Source organism: Saimiri boliviensis, chromosome Y (assembly GCF_048565385.1).
Source record: "Saimiri boliviensis isolate mSaiBol1 chromosome Y, mSaiBol1.pri, whole genome shotgun sequence".
Taxonomy (NCBI): domain Eukaryota; kingdom Metazoa; phylum Chordata; class Mammalia; order Primates; family Cebidae; genus Saimiri; species Saimiri boliviensis.
Window position 1 is genome coordinate 2695808 of NC_133471.1, and position 16630 is coordinate 2712437.

Sequence of the window (16630 nt, forward strand, 5' to 3'; positions counted from 1 at the left end):
AGGAACACTGTCCCAGAATGGCCATAAGGAACAGAGGCACTGAGACCACTCGTCACACCAATGCCTCATTTTACCAAAAACCACATGTACACTACATTTTACAAAACAGTCCCTTTCTTAACCCCATAAAATAATGGGTATATTTGGGAAGCTACAGAAACAGGTCCCCCTCCAAATGCTCATGGCTACCTAGGCCTCCCCAGATCCTTGGTCCAGTGCAGGGCAGGGGCAGCAGAGCCTGCTCAGGGTTTGTGGAGCCTGCTCGGAGCCCTCACTGCCTACCCAGGGCCAGAGGGACAACCTGGGGTGCCAGCCTCAGCTGGACTCACAGCCACTCTCTGCCTGGGTGGGGTCCAGCTTCAGGAGGAGCAGTGCAGTTACCCATAGTGGTTGTGGTCAGCATCCCCCAGTGTCACTGTCAGTGACAGGCTGGGCTTCCGTTACTGCTCCTCCTCCTTCAGGCAGTACTGTGGGGGTCAGGCTTTGAAGAAGTCTGAGATATAGCAGACCCGGCAGAGTGGAGGAAGGTGAGACTGGGCAGGGGCTGGGCAGGCACCAGGGAAATAGGCATGAGCAAAAGGAGGAGAAACAGGGTCCCAGGTGGGCAATGAGAGGAAAAGTGCCTGTGGAGGGAAGAGAGGCCTCTTAGTAGGTAGAGGAGCAGTGGAGAGCACTGGGGCGCTGACAGGCCCAAGGAAGGACTGCTGGGTGCAGGCAGGAGACCCAGGGAAGGAACTGGGGGAAGAAGGTGTCCAGGGATGAACTGGGGTTAGAGAAAGGTGTCCCAGGGGAGGATCTGGGGGGAAAGAGGGGTCAAGGGAAAGACTGGAGTTTGGGGTAGAAGTCCCAGGGGAGAAACTGGGGGAAGGAGGGGTCCCAGGAAATGAGTACATTTGGAGTAAGGGGTCCCAGGGGAGGACTCTGTTGGGCAAGAGTGTACAGGGAAAAACCAGGGTTGGGCAGTGAGTGGCCTCTGGACAGCACAGGGGGTGAGTCAGGGTCAGTAGCTCACAGTGAGACTAGCAACCTGCACCCCCTGCAGGAGGCCAGCAAGGATGTTGCTCCAGTGGTGTTTGTGATCAGACAGGTGGGTGTAGCCCACATAGAGGGCAAAGGCTACCAGAAAGAACCTTGCCCACTTCTAGCAGAGCCATGCCAGCATGTAGAGCTGGGATGGAAGAGGGAGCCTCAGCCTGTCCAACCCAGGGCCTCCTGTTTTCACAAACAAGTCAGTGAGCACCCCCATCACCACAAGAACTCATTTTACAGCTGGAAAAACTGAGGTCCAGGGAAGGGAGTGACTTGACAGGTGAGCCCCAGAAAAATGGACTCACTTCCAGGAGCACCACACAGTACATAGCAAAGGAGGTGTGTCCCAAGTAGAAAGACAACCTGGGGAAGGAGAGGCAGCAGGTCAGAGGGCAGATGGCTCAGTTGGCATCTTCCAATCTCCCCTTGCCCCTACTCCTCCCACAGAAGGGAGGATTCAACACCGGAGCTGCCAATGTTACAGGCCACCAAATCTCAAGAGCAGAGGCTGCTCCCTCTGTCCTTTCCAGTTATCTGATGATGGAATCAGAGTCTCCAATTGGGGCTGTGGCATGAGATGCCTCACCCGTGAAGACTCTGAGGCCTGAACCCAACACCCAGGGCAGACGGCAGTATCCAGCAAGCAGTCAACACCAGTTTTATTTTCACGGAATTTCTTTTCAGGATTTTCTCCCATCTATGGAACTGAGGGAATATTTCTTTTCATATAAATTTGAGTTCCCGTGAAGGACATGAATGAAACACAGAACATAGGAAGCAACAAAAAACTGGCAAAAAAAAAAAAAAAAAAAAAAAAAAAAGTCACAATTAACTTTTTTGCAACTAATCAAAAGCTAGCAGGAACCAGAGGATCACTTGATTAATATAATCCAGTTGAGGCAGGGCACAGTGGCTCATGCCTGTAATCCCTGCACTTTGGGGAGCCGAGGGAGGTGGATAACGAGGTCAGGAGATTGAGATCAGCCTGACTAACATAGTGAAACCCCGTCTCTACTAAAAATACAAAAATTAGCCAGGCGTGGTGCCATACGCCTATAATCCCAGCTACTCGGGAGACTGAGACAAGAGAATCACTTGAAAACCTGGGAATTGGAGGTTGGTTTGAGCCAAGATCATGCCACTGCCTGGGTGACAGAGTGAGACTCCATCTCAAAACAAAACAAAACAAAAAAAGATAATCCTTTTAGAAAACAAATAGCTTTGTGGTGGTTTAACTCATCCTGGTCCCTCTCCCACCGCCTAGCTGTGGTGGCCTGAGGGTAAAAGACCACAAGCCCAGCACAGTTTCTGAGAAGGGGCCTTATTTGCAACTTCGGACTAGGTTATGGCTCCAGGGCTGATCTTGATCTCACCTGACTGGACATTCTCCCAGTGCTGAGGTGCTACCTGGAGGACATTTGTAGGAAATGTTAACAGCAAATTTGTTAGTCTCTGCAGCCTGGGGCCACGAGAGCAGATGAGGCAAAAATAGATGAGCCAAACAGCATAGGAGGAAAGGCCAGGGAATAAAACGCTCTGGGGAATGAAGGCTTGGAACCTACAGGGCCAGAGCAGTGCAGGAGCTTGGAAGAGGCCTCCAAGGGCCCCACACTCACATTGAGCTGGCCTTCCAGCTCTGCACAAGCAGGAAGTGAAAGGGAAGGCAGAGAAAACCTGTTTCACTGCGGAAGGGCTGACCCCACAGGCACACAGACCTCTTCTACTGACACGAGAGGGTGTTGTAAATTTTTTTTTTGTTGTTGTTGTTGTTTTTTTTTGTTTGTTTGTTTTGTTTTGTTTTGTTTTGTTTTGTTTGCTTCCAGATGTTTAAAGAAATCTCTGTTCTATCACAAGCTGACCACCAGGCTAAAAGAACAGAAGGAAATGGCTACCCATAACAAAAGATAGAGATTTCACAGTCAGAAAAGTCATTAAACAAATAACCACTGCAACAAGGAGCAAGAACACACCCTGAGTAGTAGGGAAACTCCTATTTCCAGAGTGGCCACATTATAATATTCTAAACACACAGTTTAAAACAAAATAAAACAGGTTGAGTTTGGTGGCTTAGGCCTGTGATCACAGCACTTTGGGAGGCTGAGGCAGGTGGCTTGCCTGAGGCCAGGATTTTGAGACCAGCCTGGCCAACATGGTGAAACCCGGTCTTTACTAAAAGTATAAAACTTGTCTAGGTGTGATGGTGCATACCTGTGATCCTGGCACTCAGAGAAAAAAAGCACAAGAAGTGTTTAAACCCAGGAGGCAGAGGTCACAGTGAGCAAAGATCGCACCACTGCACTCCAACCTGGGTGACAGAGTGAGACTCCATCTCAAAAAAAAAAAAAAAAAAAAAAAAAAAAGAAAAAAAAAAAAGAAAAGAAAATAGATCAGTTAAGATTATTTAGTTGGGCCAGGCACAGTGGCTTACATCTGTAATCCCAGTACTCTGGGAGGCTAAGGTGGGTGGGTCATCTGAGATCGGGAGTTTGAGACCAGCCTGGCCAACATGACAAAACCCCATCTCTATTAAAAATACAAAAAAATTAGCAGGATGTGGTGGTACATGCCCATAGTCCCAGCTCCTCGGGAGGCTGAGGCAGGAGAATTACTTGAACATAGGAGGTAGAGGTTGTACTGGGCCTAGATCATGCCACTGTACACTGCACTCCAGCCTGAGTAACAGAGTGAGATTCTGTCTCAAAAAATAAAATAAATAAAAACAATAAAAATGAAAATACAAAAATTAGCCAGGTGCCATGTTACACACCTGTAATTTCTGTAGTCCCAGCTACTTGTAAGGCAGAGATGATTTGAGCCCAGAAGTTCAAGTCCTGGGCAAGATAGCAAGACTCTCATCACTAAAAGAAAAAAAAAAATGGTAAAAAGAAAAGAAAAAAAAAAAAAAAAAAAAAAAAAAAAAAAAAAAAAAAAAGACAGTGACAAGGAACTGAAAAAAGAAGACATAACCTAGGAAACCCTAAAGAAAATGACAGAGGGCCTTCCTTATCAGTAATTACACTGACTATAAATAGATTAAACACTCCAACTGAAAGTCAGCGATTCGTTAAATGCCTTAATTCAATAAAAAGATTAACATATTCTGGAAATAAAATAAAATAAAATAAAAAGTCAGAGATCTGGCTGGGCATGGTGGCATACACCTATAATCACAGCAGTTTGGGAGGCCACAGAGGGTGGATCGCTTGAGCTGAGGAGTTCAAGACCAGCCTGGGCAAGATGGCAAAACCCTGTTTCTACAAAAAAACATAAATAAACAGCAGCTGAATGTGGTGACCAGTCCTAGCCACTCAAGAGGCTGAGGCTGGAAGATGGCTTGGCCTGAGAGTGCAAAGCTGCAGTGAGCTGAGATCACTGTCCTTCTGTCTGGGCGACAAAGTGAGCCTCTGTCTGAAAAAAATCAGAGACCAGACAACACATAAAAAATACAGCCCAGCCGGGCTCGGTGGCTCACGCCTGTAATCCAGCACTTTGAGAGGCTGAGGCCGGTAGATCAGGAGGTCAAGAGATTGAGACCATCCTGGTCAAGATGGTGAAAACCCCTTCTCTACTAAAAATACAAAAAATTAGCTGGACATGGTTGCACATGACTGTAATCCCAGCTACTCAGGATGCTGAAGCAGGAGAATCGCCTGAACCCAGGAGGTGGAGGTAGCAGTGACCCGAGATTGTGCCATTGCACTCCAACCTGGGTAAGAAGAGCAACACTCTTGTCTAAAAAAAAAAAAAAAAAAAAAAAAAAAAGGCCCAATTTTATGCTAGGTATAAGAGACTTGCTTTAGAGTCAGAGACATAAATAGGTTTAAAGTACAAAACTGGGGAAAAAAAATATTCCATGCAAACAGTAACAAAAAAAGAGCCACAATAGCTATACTAATATCAGACAAAATGGACATCAAGACAAAAATTGTTGAGACAAAACTCATACGTATCATTCTACGATGATGAACGGGTAGTTTATCAAAAATATATAGCAATTATAAAGGTAAATGTAGTAAACCACAGAACTCCAAAATGCATAAAGCAAAAATGGACAGAACATTACAACATGAACTTCCAAAACACAAAATTGCACTGTGTTCAAACAGTAAGAACATACAAAAACATTTTTTGTTTTTATTCTATTCATTTATCCTCTTTTTTCTTTTTATTTATCTTTTTCCTGTAGCTTTGAGCAAAACAAAAACAACTTTTTTTTGAGACAGAGTCTCTTGTCTCCTGGGCTGGAGCACAGCCAGCTCACTGCAACCTCTGCCTCCCAGGTTCAAGCAATTCTCACACCTCAGCCTCCTGAGTAGCTCAGATTACAGGCATCCATCTCCAGGCCAGGCTAATTTTTGTGTTTTTAGTAGAGATGGGATTTCTCCATGTTGATCAGGTTGGTCTCGAACTCCTGGCCTCAAGTGATCTGATCACCTCAGCCTCCCAAAATGCTGGGATTACAAGTGTGATCAATTTTTTTTTTTTTTTTTTTTTTTTTTCGAGTCAGAGTCTCATTCTCTCACTCAGACTTAGTCTCTGCCTCCCAGGTTCAGTTCAATCAATTCTCTGCCTCGGCCTCCTGAGCATCTGGTATTATAGGCATACACCACTACACCTGGCTAATTTTTGTATTTTAAGTAGAGATGGGTTTTAACCATGTTGGCCAGGCTGGTCTGGAACTCCTGACCTCATGTGATCTGCCCACCTCAGCCTCCCAAAGTGCTGGGATTACAGGTGTGAGCCATCTTGCACAGCCCTCCAAAATTTTTTTAATTAGAAAAGGAATCTGGGCACCGTGGTTCATGCCTCTAATCCCAGCACTTGGGAGGCTGAAGTGGGCAGATCACCTGAGGTTAGTAGTTTGAGACCAGCCTGGCCAAAATGGAGAAACCCTGTCTCTAGTAAAAAATACAAAATCAGCCAGGGGTGTTGGTGGGTACCTGTAGTCCCAGCTACTCAGGAGGCAGAGGCAGGAGAATCGCTTGAACCCCCACGAGGCGGAAGTTGTGGTAAGCAAAGATCACACCATTGCACTCCAGTATGGGCAACAAGAGTGAAACTCCAACTAAAAAAAAAAAAAAAAAAAAAAATTAGAAGAAGAGAAGGCAGAAATAAAAAACAACATAGTGTATGATTCAGTTTATATGAAATATGGATAACACGCAAATCTACAGATAGAAAATAGGATAGTGGTTGTTGCCAGGGGCTGGGGGAGGAGTGACAGCTAATGGGTACAGGGGTTCTTTGTTTCCTTTTTTTCCTTTATTTTGAGACAGGGTCTCACTCTGAGACCCAGCCTGGGGTAGGCACAATCTTGGCTTATTGAAACCTATACTTCCCAAGTTCAAGTGATGCTCCCACCTCAGCCTCCCCAGTAGCTGGGACTGCAGGTGCCCACCACCAGGCTTGGCTAATTTTTTTTTTTTTTTTTTTTTTTTTTTTTTTTTTTTTTTTTTTTTTTTTTTTTGAGATGGAGTTTCACTCTCCTTGCCCAGGCTGGACCAAAATGACACAATCTCAGCTCACCATAACCTCCGCCTCCCAGGTTCAAGTGATTCTCCTGCCTCAGCCTCCCGAGTGGCTGGGATTACAAGCATGTGCCACCATGCCTGGCTTATTTGGTATTTTTGGTAGAGATTTCTTCTTGTTGGCCTGGCTGGTCTCGAACTCCCAAACTCAGGTAATCTGCCTGCCTCAGCCTCCCAAAGTGCAGGGATTATAAGTGTGAGCCACTTAACCCAGCCTAATTTTTTGATTGGTCATAGAGACGGGGTTTTGCCATGTTACCCATGCTGCGGGTTTCCTTCTGATGAGACTAATATATTTTGGAATTAGGTAGAGGAGATGGCTGTACAGCATTGTGAATCTACTAAAAATGAACTGTACACTTTAAAATTGATGAAATGGTGACTTTTATCTTATACAAATTTTATTTTGATTATTCACTTTTTATTTTTTATTTTTTATTTATTTATTTATTTTTTTTTTTGGTCTGACATTACCCTAGGCTTGTCAGTCAATATTTTGATTTTGTAAAAGGAGAACGATGAGTTGAGACATTTAAGGACCTATCAGTAGAGATGGTAAGAAGACAGCACAGAGCAGGGCAGGGGTGAGACTCGGGGGAGACAGAGCACGCGCCCCCTGGCCTCCTGCTGTCTGCGGGGTGCTGGGAGCCCTGAGGCCTCCCTGCTGCCTGACCACCTGCCTGCTGGATCCTGACCATCTGACTTCTGTGGCTTCTTCTCCCACGGCCCCCCAAGCAAGCTCCCACAAGCTCCCACTGTGAAGGACGCTTGTCCACACTTGGCTGGCCTTGGTGGCATCAACAGCATTTCTGCTGCACACCATCTCCAGCCACATGTAGACCGAGCAGTTGACCCGGCTCCACTCGTGGTCACAGATGGCCAGGAAGTTGGGGCACAGGCGGCTGATTGTGTACTTGGCCAAGTCCATCAGAAACTGGCTCACGGCCACCCTAAACAGGAAGGTCCCCAACACCTTGTACATGACAGCCACGTAGCTGTTGACATCGGAGTGGGAATAGAACTGGTCCGTGTGCACCAGGTAGGTTTCTCCTGCCGAGATCTGCACGTCAGGCAGCCGCAGTGACCAGCGGGGATCCTGGTCAGCCCGTGAGCCCTCACTGGGCGTCAGTACTTCCCACAGGACTCCCCAAGGCTGCTGCAGAGCTGGGAACTCTAAAGGTGCCCTAGCCAGGCTCGATGGCTCATGCCTGCCATCCCAGCTGAGGTGGGCAGATTACCTGAGGTCGGGCGTTCAAGAACATCCTGACCAACACTGTGAAAACCGTCTCTACTAAAAATACAAAATTAGCTGGGTGTGATGGTGCATGCCTGTAGTCCCAGCTACTGGGGAGACTGAGGCAAGAGAATCACTTGAACCCAGGAGATGGAGGTTACAGTGAGTGGAGAACCTGCCATCACACTCCGGCCTGAGCTACAAGAGTGAATTTCCATCTCAAAAAACAAAAGTGAGTTCCGATTACCAACAAGTACCACTCGGGGCAAGGCTGTGTCCCCCAGCCCACCAGAGACCTCCAGGTCACCCCCATCAGGAACCCAGGGTTAGGCTGTACCCCAGCCTGTCACCCTCCCTGTCCCTCTGAACCCCTCCTGCCTTACAAGGATGACAGTGGTCATGATGGTGACCCCAGCCATGAGCCCATGGGTGATGGTGTCTGGCTGGTAGGGGTACTGGATGAAATCATACCCGCAGCAAAATCCTCACTTATATGGGGCATTCACCAATGACAGGACAGTAAAGGGCAGGGAGGCTGGAGGGGGAGAAGAGCCTGGGAGCTTTGAGATTCTCCTACCAGCTGGGCTGTGGGGCCCTCACAACTGCCCTGCCTCGAGGCCTCTCACTGCTGCTCCCACCAACAGCAAGGAAGAGCTCTTCCCACAGAACGTGAGAGGCCCAAGTGACATCCCTTTCCCATCGCCCTCACATGAGCACAAACTCCCCAGGCCTTTTCCTCCTCACACCCTCCCTCTGCTCCTTGAAGAAACTGGGCAAACGCTCACCTCAGGGCCTTTGCACAGGCACTTCTCTGCCCAAAATATCTTATTTTTATTTTTAAAAGTAGAGACACGAGTCTCATGTTGACCAGGCTGGTCACAAACTCCCAGGCTGGATTGACCCCCCAGCCTCAGCCTCCCAAAGTGCCAAGATTACAGGTGTGAGACAAGGTGCCAGGCACCAAAGTAACTGTCACTTCCATTCAGTTTCATCTCCCCTCCTGGCTATCCACACAGGTGTCCCTCTCACAAAAGGAAAAGTCTGTTTAGACAGGTGTGGCAGCCCATGCATGTAATCTAGCAACTTGGGAGGCTGATGCAGGAGAATTGCTTAAAAGCAGAAAATGGAAGTTGCAGTAAGCCAGAATTGTGCCACTGCACTCCAGCCTGGTGACAGAGTGAGACTCTGTCTCAGTTTATAAAAAGCAAATAAATAAATAAATAAAAATAAAAGGGAAGTTCTGCTCTTTTTCCTTCTTGTCCCATGTGGAATTATGCAGTCACCTGTGGGACACTGGACTTAATCTCCCCCCCTCAGCCTGCCAACACCAGGAGGGGCCTATTGTATTCAGAGCAGAGACCCTGGAGGCTGCTCAGAGCCTGGCCAGGGAGGATGTTTAATTAACATCTGTTAAAACAGGACTTATTTCAACCTAAGAGCTGTGCAGAGAAGTCAGGAAAGCGCCAAAGCAGGGGCATAGTGGAGGTGACTTCATGCTCACCCCTGCCTGTCACTGACCCTCACGCCAGGGTACATGCCAGCTAGGCAGTGACTCAGGGATCAAAGGCACATTCTCCTGAATTCCACAGTTACAGAAGGTGTCACATGGCACTGGGTCTCCCGTGGCCCTGCTGAGCCCAGGGTGGCCAGGGAAGCAGTAGTCAGCTACAGAGAGCCGGGGCGGGGGCCACTCTCTGTTCCACGTGGCAGGTGCACAGCAAAAGCGTGGGGTGTCTATCCCAGAGAGAAAAGAAGGCAGGGGCGTCCTTTGGTCCAGCAGGGCAAAGACAAAAAAGCATGGCTCTTCTGAGAGTCTGAGGAGGGGCAGGGAACCTCACACTCCTCCTGCATGCCAGCTGCAAGGGTCCTAGAACATGGCACGCCTTCGATGCTGGCTGAGTCTGGGAAAATAAAGCAGTAAAGACAGCAAAGGTCTGCCTCACAGGGCAGAAAAGGCAGAGGGAATGCAAAACAGAAAGGGCAGTGCAGGGGCCCAGAGCCAGGACAGTGCTTGGAGAGGCGAGCGCTGGGGCAGAGGGGGCTGTCATACAAGAGCCCAGCTTCTGCTGGGGCACAGGGGTGGCTGGCGCCGCTGTTGAGGGCAGACATCAGGGAGGAGGCTCCTGCGATTGCTGCGCTGTGGAAGGTTAGGATCACAGGACTGCAGCTGCTACCCGCAGCTCTCAGCAGGCAGAGGCTCACACTGGTTGGCCTTCGTTTCTGACCTCCCTGCCCCAGTAATTCCAGCTAGAGACAGACACCCCCATGACAACCGACCCCGGACTTCCCTCTGCCTGGAAAGCTCACCCTGGGGTCCCCGGAACAGGCACCTTCTCTTCATTTGACCCCCGGGGGCCTTTCTGCCCTCACACTGCCCCCACAGCCCCATCTGGAACCTGTGGACTGCACTGTGAGGGGCCAGAGCTTCCAGATGGAGGTGCCCTCGGCCTGGCCGCCACCCCTGGCACACAGCAGCCACACCCAACCCCACCGAGGCAGCACCTCCCGGCTGTGTGGCCTCCAGCAGGCGACTCCATGAGGCTGCACCTCCCTCACAGGCCTTTTGAGGCAACCCTTTCGGTTATCTGCATGCTGCTGAGCGCCTGGCAGCCAGAAAGTGCCACACACATGTGTAAGTAACTGACAGCACAGCTGCTCGGGACATGGCACCCAGGGCTGGCAGACACGCCACAGGGACCTGGTGCTGTCCCCTGGACCCCCTTAATGACGGTCTACTTCAGAGGTCAGAGGGCTTGGTCAGAGAACCAGGAAACGGCTCTGGGGAGGAGCACACCCCCGCCCCCCGCAGTGACTGAAGTGCAAAGCCATTGTCTCTTCAGCCACTAGAGCAAACACGCGGCCTTTGTTCCTGGGACCCTGGTGACGGGGGCCTCGGGGCGCCACTTCCCTCATCCAGCCCGAAAACCGGCAGGACAGGTTTGGGTCTCCCGAGGCCCCGAAGTCTGGGACCCAGCTTTTCTCTCCAAGTGTCTCCCCCGCCCTAGGCCCCGGGGTTCATATACCATCGATGTGCTGGGCGCCAAGGCCAGGTCAGCCCCTCCGCGAGCACCTAGAGCGCCCACCCAGGGGCGGAGGCGCAAACGTCCTGGGAGATCCGCTGCTGCTCCCAACCCGAAGGCCTGCCATCTGCATGAATCACTGTCCAGGCCAGGCGCAGCGAGAGAGAGGTGCGCGCGGCTCCTGCACGGCCACTTCCTGCTGCCGGCCATGGAGGCAGCCCTGGTGTCCCGGGTGCTTCGAGACCCTCCAGCCCCCTGGGCCCGAGACGCGGGGAACCGGGACCCCGGGACCCCTAGGAATGGCAGGTGAGCACAGCGCAGCGCGTGGCCAGAGGTGCGGCCTCCAAGGTCCGCGGAGGGACCAGGGCAAGCAGCCTCCCGGTCGCTGAGAACTTGCTTGGAGCCGGGGCAGTGTCCGTCCTGGGAGGGTCCCCACACCTGGGGCCTCGCGGCTCTTACTGACGAGCAAGACAGCACGTCCAGCAGCACGAAGACCCACCTCAGCTGCATGCCCAGCCCCAGACACCGCGCCCTGCGCATCCCGGCCTGGCCGCGGGTCACGTGGCCGTGGAGCCCGCCTGGCGCGGAGTGGGGAAGGGGAGTGGGAGAGGAGAGGAGATGTGGGGAGGGGAGGGACGTAGAGGGTGAGGAGGAGGAGGGGGGTGCTCAGGTTGACAGGATTTGAGGGGATTTGAGGTTCCTCTGGATGAATGGATTTGGGATCTTTGAGTCTCTGAAAGGTTAAGGGGATTTGGAGTTTCTTCGCATGGAAGAATTTGGGATGTTTGAGGCTGAGGAAATTCTGGCTGTCAGGTAAAGGAGGGAGATGTGGGTTTCTCATTAAGGGGCTTTAGGGTCTTTGACATTGAGATCATTTAATCCTAGAAGCTGAAGGGATTGGGATTTTCAGGTTGAGTATTAAGGTTATCTGAGTTTGGAGAAATTTGGTCTCTCTGTGGGTGAGATATTTAGGGTTCCTCAGGCTGAGCGGTTTGGGTGCTTTAGGGTGAGGCAAATTATGGCTCCTCAGGCTCCAAACATTTGGGGATCTAATCATTAGGAGATTCGGTGTTCCTCTGGGTAAAGGGATTTGGGGTCTCTGAGCTGAGGTACTTTGGGAGTTTTATGCTGAGGGGATTTAAAGTCCCTCAAGGTGTTGCAGTGAGGCGGGATTGTGCCACCACACTCCAGCCCGGCAACAGGGCGAGACTCCATCTGAAAAGAAAAATGTCCCTCAAGGTGACAGGATTTGGTGTCTCTGGAGGCTGAGAGGATTTGGAACTTTTCAGGGTGAGAGGATTGGGGGTCTTCCAGGCTAAAATATGAAGGTCTCGGGCAGAGGGTTTACAGGGTTTCACGTGCATGACAAAGGCTCCCCGTGCTCTTCACAGTCTCTCGTGCTCTCCTGCTGCAGTGTCCACTGTGGCCAGGCGTCCTCTCGGCACCCCTCAGGGTGTGAGACGTGGTGGAGGGCGAAGCGCCAGCCCATAGCCCTCCGTTGGCACAAGCTGCCAATCAGCACTGAGACCAACGCGATCCCTCCAATCAGCAGTCAAGAGGTGCTAAAGGGGAGGGGAGTAGGGCGGAGCTTTGCCTGTCAGTCACGGGCACAACTCGGTTCCGGGCTCAGGAGGTCACGGAGAGGCCTGGCTTTTATGTGTAGGACTGGAATCATCCAGCGCGCAGACGCAGCTTCGCGGTTTTCGTCACTCCGTTTTCCCAAGCCCAGGTGTATGCGACTGAGCTGGGGATCGGGGCTGTGCCTCACGTCCCTCCGCAGGCCTGGGTCTTCTGAGGCGATACAGCGTCTTTTTGGATTGTTAGAGTTCTTGCGCTCAGTCTCATGCGGGAGGGCTGGTGTTGCATTCGTTGTGCTGTAAATTGGGTCTAGTCAGCTACTTCGCTCCTGGATTCGACAGGGAGTCAGGGCTCCGTCCGGGACCCTTCTGTGTGGGGACCTGCGCTTCGTTTCACAGGTGCTTTATTAGCAGGTCAGTGTTGGTGTTTAGTTAGGGCTGTGATTCAATAAATGGCGCGTAAGAGGAGCAGCTGCCAGGTTGATCCCTCTCTACAAGGTTGACCCCTGGCTGCAAGGCTGAGCGCCCGGTGGACGACTGATCCCTGGCTGCAAGGCTGATCCTCCGCTGCAAGGCTAATCCCAGCTGCTAGGCTGATCCCTGGCTTCTAGGCTAATCCCGGCTCCAAGGCTAATCCCCAGCTGCCAGGCTAATCCCCCACTGCAAGGCTAATCCTGGCTGCTAGGCTAATCCCTGGCAGCAAGACTAACCCCCTGCTGCATAGCTTTTTTGTACTTCGCGTTTTCAGGCTTGCTTTGTGGTGATACCAGAGAGCGATGGACCCTCACCAGGTCCTGGACCTTTGGGGAGCCTACTGTGATCACTGACGCCTGCCTGCATTTCTTTCCTTAGTTGTTCTCGGCTGCGGGGCTCCCTTGGGCAGAGGCTGAATAGGTCGCTCCCTTTCTGGACTGGCCCTCTGGTGGGAGGCATGCCTCACACCCCCGCTGCCCAGGAGCCCAAGTGTCTCATTCCTCTCAGTGCTCGGAGAGTGGTGTCACCACCCCCATTCAAGTGCTAACTGCCAGATCTCCCCCTAGGTATCCCTAGCTTTGTGCCACAGTCCTGGAAACACTGGGAATTCCTGTGGCTTGGGATTGGGCTCTCGCTGTTCTGGGGAGTCCAATGTGCTCCTAGGTCATGGGGAAGATACTCCGGTGGAGAAGTGCACTCAGGCTGGGCTGCAGAGGCTCCAGGGTGCACCTGCTCTTGCACAATGACTTGGCGAGGGTCCTGGGAGAGGCCAGTGGGCAGGAGGACTTGCAGAACAGAAGCACCCAAGTTCCACAAGGAAGCTGCCCCTGCTCTCTCCTGGCTCGCAGATAAGCTGCAGCCAGAGCCTCCTGCAAGGAGATAAGGGAGCCTTGGGGAATTGGCATCTGTATTAGTTCATTCTCGCACTGCTATAAAGAAACACTCGAGACTGGGTAACATTTAATCAACATAGATGTAATTGGCTCATTGTTCCGCAGGCTGTACAGGAAGCATGATGCTGGCACCTGCTTGGCTTCCTGGGAAACTTATACTCATGGTGGAAGGAGAAAAGGGAATCAGCACTCACGTGGTGAGAGGAGGAAGACCAGAGAAAGATGCTGGGGGCAGGACTGCACACTTTTAACCGTGTCCCGCTACACATTACCAAAGAGCGTTGCTGCTAAACCGCTCATAACAGGTTTGCTCCATGATCCAATCACCCCCACCAGACCCCGCCTCCAACACTGGGGGTTATATTTCAACATAATATTTGGACAGGGACACAGATCCAAACCATATAGTTCCATTATATGGAATACTACCGCATAATGCCTTATCTATTATCATTAACTCAGATTAAAGACTGAAATTTAAGACTTAAAAGTACAGAACTCCAAGATAAAAAAAATTAATAAACTGTTTATAACATTGGAATGAGCAACGACTTCTTGGATATGCCACCAAAGGCACAAGCAATCGAAGCAAAATTCAGTGGGAGCACGTCAAACTTAAAAACTTCTGTATAGCAAAGGAGACCATCCACAGAGTGACAAGTCAACCTACGGAATGGGAGAAAATATTTGCCAGTCATATAACTGAGTTAATATCCAGAAACATATAAAACAAGTCACATAACTCAACAATAAAAAATAACTTGTTTAAAAAATCAGGTGGGGTGCAGTGGCTCATGCCTGTAATCCCAACACTTTTCAAGGCCAAGTGGGGAGGATTGCCTGAGGCCAGGAGTTTGAGATAAGTCTCGGCAACATATTAGGGCCCGTCTTTATCATTTTCTAAAAAAAAATTAGTTGGATGTAGTGGTCCATGCCGTCAGTGCCAGCTACATGGGAGGCTGAGCTGGGAGGTTCACCTGAGCGCAGGAGTTCACGACTAGCCTGGGGAACATAGGGAGATCCTGTCCAAAAAAAAAAAAAATTAGCTGGATATGGCAGCACTTGCCTGGAGTCCTAGCTACTTGAGAGGCTGCGGTGGGAGGATTGCTTGAGCCAAGAATTTTAGCCTACAACAAGGCATGGTTGCAGTTTTCCAGTATGTCACAGAAATGCGATCATACCTTATGTGATCCTTTCAGACTGGTAGCTGATTCTGCTTCTCCTTCTTCTCTTTCTCCTCCTTCTCCTTCCTTCTCCTTCTCCTCCTTCCTTCTCCTTTTCCCTCTCCTTCTCCTTCCTTCTCTTTTTCCTTCTCCTTCTCCTTCTCCTTTTCCTCCTCCTCCTTCTCCTTCTCCTTCTCCTTTCTTCATCTTCTGAGATGGAAAAAGAAAAGAAGCAGCAGCACTATATCACTCAGGCTGGAGTGCAATGGTGTGATCTCAGCTCACTGCCACCTCTGCCTTCAGAGTTTGGTGATTCTCCTGCCTCAGTCTCCTGAGTAACAGATTACAGGCACCTGCCACCATGCCCAGCTAATTTTTGTACTTTTTAGTAGAGATAGGGTTTTACCATGTTGGTCAGGCTTGTCTCCAACTCCTGACCTCAGGTTATTCACCCACCCTGGCCTCAAAGTCCTGGATTAAAGGCGTGAGCCACCACATCCCACCCAGACTGGTTTCTTTTACTTAGTAATATGTATATCAGATTCATCTATGTTTTTTCATGGCTTTGTAGGTCACTCCATTTTCTTGATGAAAAACATTTCATTGTATGGATGCACTTTTCTTTGTCTTTTTTTTTTCTTTTCTTTTCTTTTCTTTTTCTTTCTTTTTTTTTTTTATTGCATTTTAGGTTTTGAGATACATGTGAAGAACAGGCAAGATTGTTCCATAGATACACAGATGGCACTGTGATTTACTGTCTTCTTCCCCATTACCTATATCTGGCATTTCTCTCCATGTCATCTCTCCCCAACACTCCAACCCCTGCTGTTCCTCCCCTATTTCTCCCCAACTGACACCAGGGTGTGATGCTCCCCTCCTTGTGCCCATGTGTTCTCATTATTCAACACCTGCCTATGAGTGAGAACATAGGATGTTTGATTTTCCATTCTTTTGTCAGTTTGCTGAGAAGGATGGTTTCCAGGTTCATCCATGTCCCTACAAAGGACACGAACTCATCATTTTTGATGGCTGCATAATATTTCATGGGGTATATGTGCCACATTTCCCCTTTCCAGTCTATCACCGATGGCCATTTGGGTACATTCCAGGTCTTTGCTATTGTAAACTGTGCTGCAGTGAACATTTGTGTGCATGTATCCTTATAGTAGAATGATTTATAATACTTTGGATATATACCCAGTAATGGGATTGCTGGGTCAAATGGAATTTCTATTTCTAGGCCCTTGAGGAATTGCCACACTATCTTCCACAAAGGTTGAACAATTTCCACTACCATCAACATTGTAAAAATGTTCCTATTTCTCCACATCCTCTCCAGCATCTGTTGTCTCCAGATTTTTTAATGATTGCCATTCTAACTGGCAAGAGATTGTATCTCAACATAGTTTTGATTTGCATTTCTCTAACAACCAGTGATGATGAGCATTTTTTCATATGTTTGTTGGCTTCCTGTGTGCCTTCTTTTGTAAAGTGTCTGTTCATATCCTTCACCCACTTTTGAATGAGCTTGTTTGTCTTTTTCTTGTAAATCTGTATCAGTTATTTGTAAATTCTAGATATCAGCCCTTTGTCAGATGGGCAGACTTCAAAAATTTTTTCCCATTCTGTTGGTTGCTGATTCACTCTAATGACTGTTTCTTTTGCTGTGCAGAAGCTGTGGAGTTTGATTAGGTCTCATTTGCCTATTTTGA

At 49.6% G+C, this 16630-nt stretch overlaps 1 pseudogene; it reads right to left on the minus strand.

The window, feature by feature from the left end:
* Positions 1–377: 377 nt before the first annotated feature.
* On the minus strand, positions 378–8318 carry LOC141582932 (phospholipid phosphatase 2-like; annotated as a pseudogene).
* Positions 8319–16630: the final 8312 nt, after the last annotated feature.